General features: G+C 42.7%; 1 pseudogene; it reads right to left on the reverse strand.

Moving 5' to 3' along the window:
• Positions 1–17,564: 17,564 nt before the first annotated feature.
• LOC111739554 lies at positions 17,565–17,683 on the reverse strand (annotated as a pseudogene).
• Positions 17,684–17,804: the final 121 nt, after the last annotated feature.

The raw sequence follows: 17,804 nt of genomic DNA on the forward strand, positions 1-17,804 counted from the left end.
TCACTATTTCCTCAGCAATGGTGTGTGGGTTCCTCAATTCCTACTATTCACTTCACAATTCTTGTCCTTGATGATGGGCTTGTGGGTTAATCTGGGACTATAGAATACAGAATAAGCCCTTGGCTATTCTCATGGGATTAGATTTGGCCCCTCAGGCCCAGGTGCTCACATCACAGCAGTCTGTAAGCCTTTGCCTAAGCTGTCACTATTACAGGACAGGCTCTCCTGCTGTCACTCCACCAATCTGTGCTCATTACTTCTTTCATTCCATTTGACTTTTCAGATTCAATTTTCTGAGGAAGGCTCTGTGGACTTTAAACTCCCTCAGGACAGAGTTATGGGTTTATATTCAGTCATTATAGATTTGTTCCCATCTTTCCTTTATCTCCAAGTTGCCTTACGTACCATTTCTTTCTAAAACACAGCTTAAACCTTGTCATTGTTAGATACAAACTCTCCAGTGGCTCCCTATTGTCTGGAAGGGTGACTGGTTAATTTTCTCCCTTCCTTGAAACACTTTTCCCTCCTGGGTTTCCTATCTCACCAACTACCCTTTCCCCATCTCTTTTACTGGCTCCTCTCCACCTCTCAGACTCTGAAATGTTGGGATACCCCAAGGCTCTGTCCTGGTACCTCTTGTCTTTCGTCAGCTATGCTCACACTTGTGGTGATCTCATCCTTTCTCATGTTCGTACTGAGTACTCCTTCCAAATTTATACTTCTAGCTCATATCTATTCCCTAATCCTAGGTTTATATATTCAACTTCCTTGGGATGAAAAAACAAGCTGAGTGAATCCAGTTAGTTGTATTGATCTTTTCAAAGAGCCAAATGTAGAGGACTGTATTTTCCCAGGATGGCTGTAACAATATCCCTCGTGATCTTCCTATGACGTGCCCTGACACTCCTCCCATGTGAAGTCCATGTCCTTTCCCCTTGAATTTGGGCAGACCTTTGTGACTGTCTTGACTGATAGAGAGTGGCTGACACAATGCTATGTTTCTAAGGCTTGATAAATATGCCCTGCTCTCTTGAGATGCACTTGGAACCCAGCCAACACACTGTGAGGAAGCTCAAATAAGCCCATGTGAAGAGATTGTGAAGAGGCCACATGGAAGTGTTCTGGCCAACAGCCTAGTGAGGTCCAGCTGACAACCAGCTTCATTCACCTCATGTGTGAGTTAAGATGCCCCCGGATGATTCCAGCCCCCAGCCACTGTGTTAGCCCCATTTGATGAATCTTCCCAGCTAAGGCCTCAGACTCTGGGAGGAGAGACAAATTGTCCTCACTGTGCCTTATCTGAACTTCTGACCCTCAAAGTCCATGAACACAATGAAATCGTTGCTTTAATGCCACCAAGTTTAGGGAGAGTGTTACGCGGCAACAGTAGCTGGAATGTCAGATCCACCTGGGGTCCACGACAACCCTCCGGCCCCAGGATCAGTGAGGCCTGCCCTCTTCTCTGCATCTCCCTTTTCTTGGATTTACTTTAGATATGACCTCTCTTTTTGTGTATACTTATAGTGACCTACCTCTTCTTCCAACCTTCTTACACAGGCCAACCAGACCACATGCACCCATTCTCTAGTCACACTGAGTCTGGACTCAGACACTCAATGCTATTTCATGCCCACATGCCTTTGTATGCATAACTCTTCTGTCTCGCCAGTTATTCTTTTTACTGCATCTCTTAAACCTCTCAACCTGGAGAACTCCTACTCACCCTTCAATAACTAATCTAACAATTTGCTCCCTGTAAAGAAGGCTCCAGAAGGCTCCAGACTCAAATGTCCATGGAGTGAAGTTAAGGCTGGTGTGTGGTGGGTGCTGAAGACCCTACGTTTGTCTACAGGACAGCTGTTACCTGGCTCCAGATAATTGTTGCCCCCTTGGATTGTGGACTCAGTGTGGCTAGACCTTCTTATCTTCTAAGACAAGTCAGGTTTTATGTGAAGTCTCCTGATTTAAAAATCTTTAAGGAGGCCAAACAAGCTGAGTTGCCTCTGGCCTCTAGGCCACCAAATCCTAATCCCTGCCTTAGCTGATTAGCCACTTCCCACCAGAATACATTCCACAGTGTTTCTAGAGAGCTTTCCAGACTATATAGAAATAATTTTTAATAATGACCATGTAGCTGTGAACTCCCTGAGGGCAAGGTTGACCCCTGTACTAGCCATTTCTGTAACTCCCCTGATTCACAAAGGGCCTGATGAGTGGCAGGCTAAGGAGGCCATTTGTGTAGTTAGTACCATTGTCTCCACAGCCCTGTTTTCTGAAACAAGGTTTCAGACGCTCACCTCCACTGTCCTCCTCATAGCTCAGCCCCGACGGGCTCCAAGCCCTACCTCCTTCCTCATTGTGCCGCCCCACTCATTTTCTTCTGCAGGCTGCACTCCTCTGAAGCAGCTCTCCACACTCTGAAATCTCCCCTCCATCCTCGCCCCTTTCACACTCCTGTTTGGCATCTTGGAGCCTGAGATAGTCAAAAGCCCTTCTGGTTCTAGTGTGTAAATCTACTCTGAGACGGGTGCCTCTCCAAGCCTGCTGTCTTAGTAGAAGAAGGACACTTACAGCTGATTATCACATTACCGCGGTGCTGATGTACCACACCGATCCCTAAGTTAGATTGCACAACACTGAGGAAATTAGTGCTTCAGAAGAAGTTGTCAGCAGCATTATAGATGCTCTGTCATCAACAATATTCCAATATCCTCTCCAAAGGAGCTAACGACACTGACAAAATACATAGAACTGCTGTTCACTTCCATGCATCCTGATAAAAGGCAGCACGTCTGGATGTGGGGCACATTATTTGGTGATGGCAAAACATTATCTTTTCTTTATGAATAATAGAAGACATTTGGCTTGCTCATAATCTTTCAAAAACTGTAGTCATAGTAACATGTGTTTTGCCCGTTAACATGAGATGCTTTTTCCTTCTTAAAGAAAACAGCCAATTTTATACAATGTGTTATCTCCCCAACAGTGCAATATTCATTATATTTGCAACTCAACCAAAGTCAGAGATAATAAAAAAAATTGTCTTTGCTACTGTTGAGATTCTTGGCTATTACCCCTGTGGGGTGACATGTAAGCCAAATTCTTTTTGGCCAAAAATTGTAGTTCAGAACAAAGAGAAAAGTGTCTGATGGAAAGAATCATCAGTCACTATACACAACTTGGGAGGTAGTCTGCCTACATTTGCCATTTTCCAAAGGAAAGAATTAAGTATTTCAGGTTTCAGGAGAGGTAACCAAAATAGAAGAGAAATTCCATGTGTGTTCAAGCCCAAAGGTGTCCCTGTCTCTAGCATCAAGGCGATCCTGCTGTGTGGTTGTGGTGGGACACAAACATGGGGCATAGTTTCTCTTTTTTTGTAATTGAAACACTTCAATAGGGGGATGGGGAATTTGTAAGAGCAAGCAGGAAATGTGTGTGCTTAGGGTCAGAATGTTAGAAGAAAGTGGTATTGATTATCTTGGAAAGGGCAGCAGGTGGCTTTCAGGAGATGTGATTACCCATTTCTTTTTAAAAAGCTTTATTGACATATAATTGGGAAATAAAATTGTAAGATATTTAAGGTGTACACCACGATGATTTGATATATGTATACATTGTGAAACGATTCCTCCCATCTAGTTAATTATGATGGCTAATTTCAAATATTTGAGAGGCCATTTGGGGCAGAGGGGTTCAGTTTGTTTTGGGTGACCCTGAGGGAAATAACTGGTACCTATGGGAGCACACAACAGGGAGGCATGTTTCAAGTCAGTCTGAGGAAGAGTTTCCTCCTTGTTGTTGCTGCCCAGATGAGGGGATGGGGTGAATGAGCATTTATGGTACTCAGGTGGTGAAGCAGTATTTTCCAATTTGAAGATACATTTGAAGGTGTCTCCTGCCACCTGCTAATACTGGTTCAAACTAAATTTTTTGTATCAAGGCCCCGAATGGAAGTATGATGTTGGGTCCCTCTGAAGTTTAATTCTGAGTTCTCATTAAAAGAAATTTGTTTTCAAAAAACCCCCAAAAAACAAACAAACAAAAACAACAAAAAACAAACAACAACAACAAAAACCTTGGGTCAGGTTCCCTGGGACACAACTCTGGGATGTATTTATGGATGCACAAGTTTATAAAGAAGTGCCCTTGTGATCATTATTTGGACAGAGGGCGGTAGAGGGACAAAGAAAGCCTGACTGGGCAGAGGGAAGAGTTGAGCTGTGACAAGAAGCAATAGAGGCTTTAGCTTATTCCACAAGAATCCCCAGAGTAGAGATGGCCTTTTAGCACTATCCTGAATTGAGGTAAGGGAGCCATTCCTTTGGAACCTTACACTGACTAGTCATTGGATGCAGTTGGGTCCCAGGTAGGGGTGTGACCTTGGACGAGGCTCTCTTCGGCTGAGGCCAATTCCAAGAGAACAACTCAGCCTAGTCATCAGATGCCTACATTCCCAGACGGTAAGGGAATGAGCCTTGGGCCTTGAAGAGGAATCTTGGTAGCACACCAGGGCATCAACTAGAGATAGCTGCTTGATGGGGGATGTTGTGACCTCTCCATTATATGACTTATGATGATCCTTTCAGTGTTCATATTCTATAATAAAATATAAGGTCTATAGAGAACTCCATGCATTCCCCATAGAGCCTCCAGCATGGGTCCTAGATGGAATCAGAGGTGCTATTTACTTAGCTTCTAGCTTAAAGCTCTTGGCTCCTGGGCAGCATCTGACCTATAGTCCTCTGTTTTAGAAATAACAGTTTATTCATTCAACTTTCATCCAAATACTATTAAATGCCCTTCTTTAGATCTAGAAACACAAAGGTAACAAAGTCTCACCCCTAATGGGATTACATTCTAATGGGAGATACAGAAAACAATAAACAAATAAAATAATCCTGGTAAGGGGATGTAGAATGATTATGCATATGTACTCAAAGAGGGAAGTAGTGATACTGGAACTTTGAGTAGTGATACTGGAAAAATCCAAATGCTCTGAAGTAGCTATGTTTATGAAAATCTGGGGAACAGAGTTCCAGGCAAGTGTAAAGGTCCTGAGGCAGAAACAGCCTTGGTGTTTTTAAGAAGACTGGTTTAGCTGAGTAGGGGAAGATGAAACTGAATTTCTGCAGACCAGCTGGCTCATAGTTGTATTTGGGGATGTAGAAGGTATTTTCAATGATAGTAGTCAAAAATCATGCATGGCTCTCATAAGAGAAGACTCCAGTTCTGTTATAGAGTGCTGATGTGAGACTGTCCTTGGAAAGTTAGAATAATTTCAGTATTCACCTTGCAGGATTGTTATGAGGATCAAAGGCTGTAATGCATGAAAGTGCTTAACTAAGTGCCTGGCTCATAGTAAGTACTCAATAAATGCTAGCCATTATTTGTGTTGTTTAATTCAGAGAGTTGAAGAGCTGGGGCATAAACCTAAGATTTTAAATTCTATCTAAGTCTTTTCTCTATAAGATCTCTCTCTCCCCGCCCTTCCCCTCCCTCTTCCCCTCTTCTTTCTCTCTCTCCTCTCCCTCAGTCTCTGTCTCTGTTTCTCTCTTTCCTTCTTGTCAGAGAGCCCAGCTGCATTCCTATAGGCCCAGGAGCAGGCAGCTCTCCATGGTACTGATGAGAACAGTGGGGTCCAGGCCTCAATTCCTCATTAGGGAACAGAGATTGATGGCTGTTGTTTTCCTTGAGCAGCCAATCAGCAGGGACTCTCCATCTGCTGGTGCAGGTAGAGGAACTTCCCTTAATGAGACCAGCTTCCCTAGAGCACCCAAGACCCCTTTTGGTCATGAGAACAGCTGCCTTTCTGCCCCCTTCCCACAAACACACTTAATCTTGCCTTGTTCATGCCCATACAGCCTCTATGGGAGGGGGTGGGGAGGTGCTGGAGCAGCAGGTTCTTCCTAGTCTCTGGGCTGCAGCGAAGCAGATTGGAAGTGGATTTATTTCTCCTGCTCTAGTGGTGCATAGCAGTTCCCTGATGAGGGAGCTGAAAGCTGGCCTTCTGGAAACACAGGCACTTTCTCCATGGAAACCCTTCTCAAGGAGAATGGTGACAAAAAACCGTGCCACTTCATCTCTCAATGAAGCCTTCTTTAATATCACCTAAAGTGAATTAAATGACAAGGACCTTGGAATTTCACTTCTCCCCATTCATTTCAGCAGGTGATGGGTGAGGGAAGGGCTCAGGACCCAGGCGAATGGAGGAAGTACTCTGAGAAGGGAAACTGTGATCCCAGAACTTAAGGGAGCCATGCATGGGTTTCAGTCTTGGCCCCATCACTAACTTGGGCAAAGGATTGATCAGTTTTCCCATCTGAAACTGAGGAAAAAAATATCTGCTTCAGCTTCCTTATTGAGCCTTTATGAGGATCAAACAGAAAATGGGATGAGAGAATTTGGAAACTAAATGTTGTGCACATTTCAATTGCTCACAGTTTTTGAGTGCTTTCAAAGGCCAGACTCAGTGCTAAGTACTTTGCATGCATTATCTCATGTAGTCTTTAACATTCTAAAGAGGTAGTTACTATTACTGTCCCATTTAAGAGATGAGGAAACTGAGGCCCCTGAGGAGTTATGTGTCTCTTCAAAGTCACTCAGCTACTGAAAGAGATAGCTGGAGAAAGAATTCAAGTCTGTTTGACTCCAAAGTTCTGGTCTCTTTCTTTGTGTCCTCATCCTTGTCCCTGTTTTGGAAGATAAGTTGTGACTGATGTTTCTGCAGCCCAGTGGTCCTAGTGGACTAACTCAGGCAGATGGCAGGGCTTGAGTTGGCAGATACATTCTGAGATGTCCAAGTGGCTGACCTTGAACACATCAGAGGGCACTTTGAAGAAGAGGGTTTGGCATTCCTTACCTCAGGGAGGGCACCATCTGCTCTGCATACTTTCAGATCAGTTACCTTTAGAATCTGTGAATTTCACTGACAATTTTGGGCAGTAGAGGTTAAGAAGATCAGATGTATGCTGCCTTATTTGTCTAGAGAGGGCAGAGATATGCCTGAAAAAGGAGCTTCCCAGAGTGTAGGAGGCACCTCTCATTGGCAACAAGAATCCCAACTTGAGGATTCTGCAAACAGCTGGAGTCCATCTTTCTTCTATCTGCAGCCTCATTTTCTAGCTCCAGGACACAGTAATCAATGGATGAATTTTGTTTTTATTTTGAAGAAACAAAATATGCTTTTAAAAACTCAGGTGAGAAACTCTAAGGAAGCCCTTCTGGGACAGACAAATAAATTGGATCTAGGGAAAGCTAATCAGGGAAGGATTCTGAAGTGAGATGAGTTGAGTTCCTACAACTGGGATGTCCAACTTTATAAGAGTGGGTGTGAATTTGGTCACATTTCATACTTTTAAATCAAAATGGATTTAGCCTCCACCTCCACACTTATCATATTTTTAAAAACCTCAGCTAATCTTGTGGGGCTTTTGAATTATGAAAAAGAACAATTCTCAGGGTGCACTCCATCCAAAATCATCAGTCTGGCTTCCACATGCTTGTGCTGGTAGAACTGGGAAATCCAACCAGTCCATCAGCAGGCAGCCTGAGTTTCAGCTGCTGTTAATGTTCTTATTGCCACAATGTGATGTTCTCCTGTCTGTGCCAATGATGTTGCACTTGCCCGTTCAGATCCCTGCACTGATCAAGTTGTTCTTTGGGACCGTGATCCTCTTTCCTAGGTGTTATCCTTGGCTCAGGGGCTCTACACTGGAACTCCTGAGCCAACAGTTCCTTGGTTCACCCTTGTGCTCTCAGCCACATTGCTGTCACATGGTGGGCAGCCATGGGAGTTCTGCCAGCCTCAGCCAAGCATGTTGCCAAAACTAACTCTCTCTTATATTAGCTTGGATCACCTCTCCAGGCTTTCCCTTCCCTTAGGGTAGTTCTCAGCCCCACATGTGTCATTTCCTGCTGTTGATCTCAGGATCATCAAAGACCCTCAGAGAGTTCAATAGGTTTGAGCTTCACAAAGGAAGAGGGCGACGTTGGCATATTTACTGAGAAGATGCCTGAGGAGCCAATCTCCAAGACACCTTCTGATTGCCAAGGAGTGTTGGCAGAAGCAGCCAACTGGAAAAATGTCCAGTTGCAGCCCTCTTCCAAAAGACAATGAGTGACTACTTACCGTTTTATATGGGGGCCGGGGGAGTTTTCCCAGAACAATTAACCTGCATAGAGAAGTAGCTGCAATGTTTAAATTTCATTCCCTAGAAATGTTTGAATTTTGTCTAACCAGTTATCCCATTGCATTTATAAGAAACCAAGAAGAAGCTCTCATGCTTCCAGCCTCCATTTTCTTGCTCTGACAGGTTCCTGAGGAGGGGCCTGGGCCTTTGCTCAAGCTTTAGGTTTGGTTTCTGCTCCAAGTGCTGGTGAATAGCTTAATCCTTGACCCCCTTCCTAGAAGGGAAGTCTTGCCTTGCTTTGGGCTATTTCTCATCTGATTGGGTTTGGCCTTGGTGGGAGGGTCTTTTTTTTTTTTTTTAATTTTGATAGACTTTTATTTTTGGAATAATTCTAGGTTTACAAAAAAGTTACAAAGATAATACAGAGAGTTCCTGTATCCCCTTCACTCACTTCCTCTGTAGTTAACATGTTACATAACTAGGTACTTTCATCAAAACTAAGAAATTAACATTGGTACAAAGCTATTAGCTAAACTATAGGTTTAATTGGGATTTCATCAGTTCTTTTACTAATGCTATTTTTCCGTTCTAAAATCTATTCCAGGGTATCACATTGTGTTTCAGAAAAGCATTTGTTTTTATCACTTTGTCCCCAGGGTCCAGCCCAAATCTTGGAACAGGTAGTGTGTGAAGGATGAATGAATGAGTGAATAAGCACTAATAAAGGACAGCCCTCCACCCTATTTAGTTGCTACTAGAATGGGGCTAGTATCTGCCAAACATGCTGGGAGACCTCAGTGATTCACTAAGTTCCAACTACTAGAGGCCTGGTCAGCTTTGCTGCTAGGACAGCCCCTCAAATACTTGTCTTAGGTCCTCTTGTCTCTATCACCTTGGCTGCTCTGCCAGGGTGAGAATAATGGTCCAAGGCCCAATTCTGCATCCCATGCCTGTAGGAAGAGTGTGTAGATTTGTGTGGATGTGTGGGTATATCTTCTACAGGAGCAGCTTGGAAGATGGGTATATCCTCTCAATATTGAGAAATGGTCACGGACCCTTGGGAGCTTGCTGTAGGGGTGGCCAGCATCCTCTTTGTTCTCATGAATTCCCTTTATTTCTGTGTCACTCAGAGTTCAATCATAGAAGCAGAAACATGTTAAGTTTTATAGAATAAGGAATACATGATAAGAAGTAGACTTCAGGCAATTGTGGGAGCTGGTTAAGATATCCATGTCAGGTTGTTATTCCTGTGTCTAGTGTTGGGCCTGAAGTCACTTTAACTCAGCAGGGACAACTGATAGAAAGGAAAGCTGGATGTGAACTTGGGGAGAGCAAGGACAAGTTGGAAACCATGAAGACAACCAGAACCAGCAGTGTCAGAGCTGGCTCATACCAATTTGTGAGAGCTGCTTATTTAATTTTTAGGAATTTTACAATCTAGTTGTTAAACACAGTCATTAAAAATTGAATTATATAAACTTACAACTAAGTAAATTACATTAAAAACAAAGGTAATAAATACTCAAAACTAATTACTTTCTAATTATTTTGCTGTCTTATTATTATCTATGTTCTTGAGGTTATTTATGATCATTATATCTGTATGGTGGAAATGCTATATAATGGTGTGCTATGGTGCACCTCTTCCCAACTCCTTGATTAGCGATGTCATGTTGGTAGCTTTAAATTAGCCCCGGTGGGAGTATTCATACCATAAAAATTGGCAAATGCTACAAATCAATCCTTGACTTGTTATTTTGTTAATTGTCTAGACTTACAAAGGTGATGGAGAAAACATTAATGTAAATTAAACTTAAAAAGTGCATAATATTTGTAGCAGTTATGTTGTGAATAAAGGAAATATTCTTTTGGTATTCAAAACTATTTTTCAATTTAGCAAAGAAGTAGCTTACAACATTGATGAACAAGTAAGATTCCAGCACACATCTTTCATGTTTCACTTCCATCTTAATTGTGATCATAAACAAGAACATTGACCAACATTCATGTTGGAACTTCACCAGCAGAGCTGGTTGTCAAACACTTACTAGTGCATTATCAACTGTGTCTATTTCTCATGGCCTCCAATCTTGATGACACAGGTGACTTGGAGGAGAAGCTGGCATCTTTTATTGAGGAGTTGAACATACACCTGGCTCAAGACTTGGAAAAATTGAAAGGAAGAGACCCATTAGGAGCTGGAGGATAAGCCAGATGTTTCCCCATACCTGCAAGGTGAGCCCACAATTGAGAGACGTTGTGTGTGACCTGCAACACTGCTTGGTTTCTGTCACTGACCTTCTAAGAGAAATGGCTTGTGCTTTATTTCTGCCTCTCAAATCTTGTGCATATTTCTCTTGGGACCACCCTGGCCCTGGAAGCATGTGGTAAAGGGAATTCTGAGAACTGTAGTTCTAGCTGAGATACGTTAATATAGCTCCACACCTTCCCTGCATCCAAGACATGATTTGAAGCTGGGACGTGGTCTTCACTGAGTGACACAGCTGTCGCTGGACCTGGGGTGTTCCAGTGCTGGCTGTTGTATGCATGCAGGTGGGTGCATGCGCACATCCAACAGTCAGGATCAGGGCTGCATGGAGTGGGTCTGTTTTGCCAATGTTCTGCCATTACCATCAATTCAGAACCTGAGGATGGGCCATTCTGGGAACTAAGCTTCTGTAGGAACAAATGGAATGACCCATATTAAGAGGCATATAAACAGTCTTTTTTTTTGGGGGGGGGGAACTGTGTTATTTACCACAATATGGTATGAAAAATGTCTGAATTGAAGGAGTGAAGGGGTTGGGAAAGAAAAACCATGAATTTCCTTTGGTGGAGACTTGCAGGATGAATGAGTGTCAGCTCCCTTGATGCACCGGCTGAGTGCCCTGAGTACCATTGTTGGGGAAAGGTGGGGGCTCATGGAAGTACATTAATACTCTGGCCTTGTGAGCAGGTGCCCTGAATCCTCCCCATGGGCTGGCATCCAGGCTGTTTGCTGGCACCTGCCAAGGCTTCTGTGGGCTCTGCCTACTTTGCCAAGTTTTCCCTTGCCTGGCTTCAAGGGCCAGGTCTTCATTTGCTTGGCTATGAGCATGGTCAGATGGGTCAATGTCTGAGTTGGAGGCTGAGCTGAGATGCTTCAGGCAAGCATGACCTCAGCCAGCTAGTGTCTGACCCAGCCTAGCCAGAGGTGGGTGAGATAGTTCCTGGGGGAGGGGCTCTGGAAAGAGGACAGAAAAGGTTGGTTCGGCCAACCAACACGATCCTGTTCTGGCTGTGTCCCACTTTCTTCCTCACTGAATGTGATAGAGAAACTCCCCTTTGTACTTCTTGAGACCCTATGTCACACGCATATCAAGTGGTGATATAACACAGGCCCTTGCCATTTGCCCCATGGCAGGTGCTTCTTCACCAGCTTGGCCATGTGAGCCAGTGAAAGCGGAGCTGCTGGAGAGCTCCGGCAGAGGTGGTGCCTGCTGCCTGCTGCCTGCTGCCTGCCAAGCTCACTCCTCTTAGACCTAGCTCTCTTGCACCTGCCACCTGCCTATGACCCATGTCCCGGACTTGGCTTCTACCTTGCTATAATCCTCCTGTTCTGATCTTTGTTTTGGGTTCCAGCTGGTTTTCTTTCCCTAATGGTCTCTGGGCTTGGCATCTGGTGCTTGCACAAACCATGAGCTGAGCACTCTGGGCCAGGCTGCCAGCACCCAGTCCTGCATGAATTCCTGTACTTTAAGGATGGTCATTAGAACACAAAGACCTTCCTGACAATCCTGGTGCTGCTGTCTGACCAAGCTGAACTTCTCATTAGAGCAGACAGGGACTCATTTGTCACACAAAGATGGGAGAAGTAGGGGGTGAGTACCCTTTAAGAAGGCAAAGAACAGTCTCCTTTATATAGAGCAGCTTTGGCTACAGTCCTGTCTGTTTCCTTCCTTCTTTCCTCCTGTCATTTTTCCTCTTCTCCATGATTCAAACATGGTGAAATTGAAATGCCATGAGATGATATTATTGTCGGAGGATCCAGCAACTTGTCTTTAAGATTCCTGAGGACATCCAAAAGCTAATTCTCTCATATGTCTGGTGGTTGCTGCTGGCTGTTGGCTGGGGAACTCAGTTCCTCTCCATGTAGTCTCTCTGTGTAAACTAGTTGGAGCTCCTTCTAGTTTAATGGCTAGCTTCTCCAGTGTGAGCATTCCCCAAACAGTGTGAACTAGGTGGAAGTCTACCCTTGCCTTAACCCAGCCTCAGAAGTCACATAACACTTCTGCTGAACTCTGTTGGTTGGAGCAGCCCTAACATGGCCAGTTTCAAGGGGGATAGAAAGCATAGATCCTACTTGTCATTAGGGGGACTGTTGAAGTCACATTGTATGAGGGGGCATGCGAAACAAATGACTATTGCATTATTTAGGAAAATAATCATCTGCCACAGAAGCAAGGTAACCCCTTTTTAAAGCAGCTGACATTTTGTTATCCAAACCTTGATGCAGAATTCAAATGAACTGGTTGCACCCTTTGGATGGTTTCTTTCTTCTAAACTACTTAGGTCTGAATAGCCTCAGACCCGAGGCCTGTTTCATCCCTTTAATGCTCAAGCCTGAATCTTAAATCTTATTGCTACAATGCAAGAAAAAGCTAAGACCAGGGGATTTAGAGAGCAAGAGAAAGAGAGCATTTCCTCTAAGTCCGAGGGCATAAGTGTCCCAAGCTGTCCTTCCTCTGTCCTCCAGGCCTGAAAAATGACCCTGAGCACATGACTGCATACATTTTTCAGGGTTCTCCAGAGAAATAGAAGCACATATACATATATAAATAATAATCATTATGGATAATAATAATAAAAATAATAATAACATGAATTATACAGATTGGCTCATGTGATTATGGAGGCTGACAAGTTCATGATTTGTAGGGTGAGTTGGCATGCTGGAAACTCAGGAAAGCCAATGGTTTAGTTCCAGCCTGAGTCTGAAGGCCTGAGACCCAAGAAAGCTGATGTTTCAGTTGGAATATGAAGGCAGAAAAAATACCCCAGTGTGAAAGCAGTCAGGAAAGAGGAATTCTCCTTTATTCTGAGTAGGCTCAGTTTTCTTGTTTTATTCAGGCCCAGTTGATTGGATGAAGCCCACCCACATGGGGGGGGAGGGGCAATCTGCTCAACTCAGCCCACCAATTTAAATGCTCATCTCCTCCAGAGACACCCTCACAGAGACACCTAGAATAAAGTTTGACTAAATATCTGAGCACCCATGGCCCAGTCACATTGATGCATAAAATTAACTGTCACACTGCTGTGTAGGAGAGAGTGTTTAGAGAGAAGAAGCAAGTTGGCCAACAGGAAAGAGAAGCTTTTCAATCCATTGAAAATCCTGCCCTAGAAAGATCAGTTTAATCAGTGTTCTGAAATCCAATTAACCAGACCATGCCATTTCTTCTTTAGAGGGAAAAGTTTCTTCCTCCTTGCATTTGATTCAAATTCATCCTTATGGGGAGAGAGAAATAAGGAGGGAGGAGCTTTGGGCCTTCTGGCAGCCAGACTCCCTTCATTTGCTGACTACTGAGCTGGGCCATATGCTGGGCACTGGGGACCAGGAGATGGATCTGACCAGTCTTCACCTTCAGGGAGCTCACAAGTCTAAGGAGGAAAGAGGTGTGACTGTGAAGTAGAGGGAGATATTTGCCTCCAGGCTCCCCTAACCAGACAGTCTTCCAAACAGCCACCAGTTTATCCTACCAAACCACAGCGCTCCAGGAAAACCAGAGACTCCCCACTGCACCTCCAGCTTCTTTGTGTGGCATAAGCCCCTCGCGTTTCCCTCAGCCACTTGTCTAACCACTCACCAGTGTCCCTTCACTTCCTGGGCTCCCCCCACTCCACTCAGCTCTAAAGCCCAACATGCTCCCTCAGCCTTAAATGTCCTTTCTGCTCCTCTCTGCCTACTGAGGCCCTCACATTTCCCCAGATCTAGTCCTAGTACTGCCTCCTTCATAAACCTCCCTGTTCATAGCAAAACAATTGCCCTTTTTGTTCCCCTCCCACATTTATGGCTTGTATCTTTATTTAATACTGTTGATGATGTGTTTGTGGATGGCAATAGCCACCACTCACAGAGAACCCAGCATGTGGCAGGCACCATGCCAAGCACTTTATGGGTATTATCTCCATTTAATCCTTTCACACACCCTGGAAGCAAGTGTTCTGATCGCCTTTTCACAGATGAGGAAATGGAAGCTCAGAAAAGTTCAGTGTAATGTTCCCAAGGTCACGGAGCTAGTAAGTGGCAGATCTGGAATTTGAACTGAGGCTGCTCTTAAATTCTAAGACATATTGCCTGCCTATTTAGCATAAGTAGGGGCCCTGTGAATGTTAGTTCTCTGGGTAAGATTGGAGAGGAAGAAACCGAAATGCTCATAGGAGTGTGGGTCTGTGTGAGTGGGGCTGTTTTCAGAAGGTGGTAGGACAGTAGCCTTGTGGGCTGTGGTCCCCGGGATAGGGCTGAGTCCTTCTGGAGCATCAGTCAGCCAGAAGGCTGCTCAGCTGAACAGCAAACAGGATCTACCCCAGCTGTTGAAAGAAACCAGCCCCCTTGCAATTGGTGTGAAAATGGCTCCCAGGCACAACTCTTCTCCCACCCCCTCAGACTCAGACAGGAAGCTTGTCAGCCTCTTCCTGTCTGACTGAATGACAACAATAATGATGTGTGTGGGAGGCACTGAAGCAGGGGATCCCTTAATACATCAGGTGCCTCTCAGCCCTGAGACTTGATATTCCCTCTTTGGAGGAACAACGTCAATGCACTAGAACTCTTCAGCCTTTGCAGGGCTGGGCCTAGGGTGAGGAGAGTGAGGCACTCACAAAATTTAAGGAGGCACCAAAAACCTTAGTAATCAAGATAAATGATATTAAATGCAATACTTGAAAACTGAAATTAATGCAAAATATCTATGACAGAAAGGCTTTTCATGACAGAAAGGCTTTTCCTGACTTCTGAGGGGCATAGCCAAGGGATCTAATGAGCAGGTCAGCTGGCCTCCCACAGCTCTGAATTTCCAGGGACCTGGAAGTTCTTGGGTCTGTTTCTCCCTGATCCACTGGAACCAAACTGCATTTCACTCATTGCTCACTCAATGAGCATCTGTGGAGTATTTTGCTTTGCAGATAAGCATATCATTTGAAAATAATGATAAATTTATAATTATAGCTTCCTTTCTAGTTCTCTTTCTGTTCTCTCTCTCTCTCTCTCTCTCTCTCTCTCTCTCTCTCTCATTAGCTACACATCCGGTACATTTTTGAATAGTGTTGCCAATAGCAGGCACCCTTGTCTTTTTTCCTGATTTGATTGAGAAGGAAACTAAAATTTCATCAAGTATAACATTTACTGAAACTTTTTGGTATGTATGCTTTATTAGGTTGTAGAAATTACATTCTATTTGTATTTTGTTTAGAGTTTTCTTCCTTTTTAAAAAAATCAGGAATGGGTGTTGAATGTTATTGAATGTTTTTTGTGCATCTCTTTGATATAACCATGTAGTCTTTTTTCCTTAATCTGCTAATATGTTGAATTATGTCAATCAGATTTCCTAATAATAAGCTGCCTTTGCATTCCTGGAATAGCTCTATTTGGTCACATGGCATTTTATATGCTGCTTGAATGATCTGTCACAATTTTATCCATATTAACAAACAAATTTGAAATATAATTTTATTTTTAATACTGTCCTTGTACAGTTGTGGTAGCAAGATCAGAAGCCTTACTAAATGAGAAGGCCAACCCTACTCCCACCCCATTCTTCAATTCTCCGAAATAGCTTGTGTAAAATGAGAATTACCTGTCACTTAGAATTTTCTAAGACTTGCTTCTGTAACTGGGCATGGTGTCTTTGGGAAGGGGAAGAAGATATTTGACTACTTATTGTATTTTTTAAATGATATTTGATCATTCAAGTTTTCTATTTCTTTTTCAGTCTTCAGAATTTATGTTTTTATAGAGATTTGTCCATGTCATCATTGTCTTAAAGTTGTCCATAGTTTTTTTTATGATTTCAAATCTTTATTGCATCTTTTTTTCCTTGTTTGAGGTTTGTTTATTTTGTTACTCTTTTAGAGTCAATTCTTGATTTAATCATCTCTAATACTTTCTTCATTTCATTAATTTCTGCTGTCATCTTTACTATTTTCTTTGTTCTACTCTGATTTTCTTTTCCAAGCTTCTCGAGCTAGACAAGGAACTCATTTACTTTTAATCTTTCTTGGTTTTAACAAATACATTGAAGGCTAAATTTTTCCTTTATGTACTACTTTCATCATGTCCCACAAATTTAACATGATGTATAGTCATTGTCATTTGCTTTTAAATATTTTATAAATTTCTATTGTGAATTTTATTAGGGAGCATGTTTTTTCCTTTTTCAAGTGAATTTTAAAACTTTCATTGCTGTGTTCTAATAAAATTGCATAGGTTGAAGAACATAGTCTGTATGGTGTGGATTCTTTCCAATTTGTCAACACTACCTTTGTGACCTGAGGCAAAGTCATTTTTATAATGTGCTTTGTGTGCCTGAAAAATTAATATTCCATGCTTTTTGGGAACAGGGCTCAAGATTTATCTGTCAGATCAATCTTTTAATTATGTGGTTCAAATAATCTATATCTTTACTGCTTGATCTATTTGCTTCTGGAGAGGTGCACTAAACTCTTTCTGTGATTAGTTATTTGTCAATATCTCCTAGTAACTCTTACAGTTTTTACTTTATGTATTTTGAGACAGGATAGATATACTTTATATATTTCAGATGCACAGAAGTTCAAAACTATTGTATCTCTTTGGTAGAATGTGTTCTTTTTATCATGATGTATTGTCTCTCTGTATTTCTCTGATATTTTTTGCTCAATTAAAAAATTATTTATTTAAATTAGTTTCAAATATACAGTACATTGGTTAGAAATCTATATAGTTCGTAAAATGATCCCCCCAAATGCTCCCCCCTCCCCTGACCCTCCACCTAGCCATCATATTAATGCTAACTGCCTTCCCTCTGCCATGTTCTCCATCCCTGTGACCAACTATCAACTATTAATTTGCACTTCTTTAACCCTTCACCTCATTCTCCTAGCCCCGCAAAGCTCCCCATCCATCACCAAATTGTCCACTATATTTGTGAGTCTGTTTTTGATTAGCTTGTTTTTTTTTGTTCCTTAGATTCTGCATGTAAGTGAAATCATATGGTATTTATCTTTAGACTCTGTCTGACTTAAATATCTTCTAGGTCCATCAAAGCTACATCTTTTTCCACTCCCTTCCTTTTCATATGTAGGGGTCTTGTTTGCTTATTCTTTTTTTTTTTTTTTTTAGGTGAGGTAATCCTTGGTTGACCTCACAGATTGTAAGGACCTTGTCAGCTTACAATCCCTTATTTTTTTTATTTTTCATGCCTACAGCACCTGGTCTTCCTAGCTGGTCTCCCATCCGAGTACTAACCAGGCCTGACCCTGCTTAGCTTCTGAGATCAGACGGGATTGGGCTTGTTCAGGATAGCATGGCCGTAGACTTTTTTTCTTATTCTTTCAGCCACTGTATCTTTTGGTTGGAGCATTTAATTCTTTTCCCTTTAAGGTACTTATTGATAGGAATGTAGTTGTTACCATTCTTTATTCTTGTTTTTGATACAT

The sequence above is a fragment of the Pteropus vampyrus genome, unplaced genomic scaffold (genome assembly GCF_000151845.1).
Source record: "Pteropus vampyrus isolate Shadow unplaced genomic scaffold, Pvam_2.0 Scaffold50, whole genome shotgun sequence".
Taxonomy (NCBI): domain Eukaryota; kingdom Metazoa; phylum Chordata; class Mammalia; order Chiroptera; family Pteropodidae; genus Pteropus; species Pteropus vampyrus.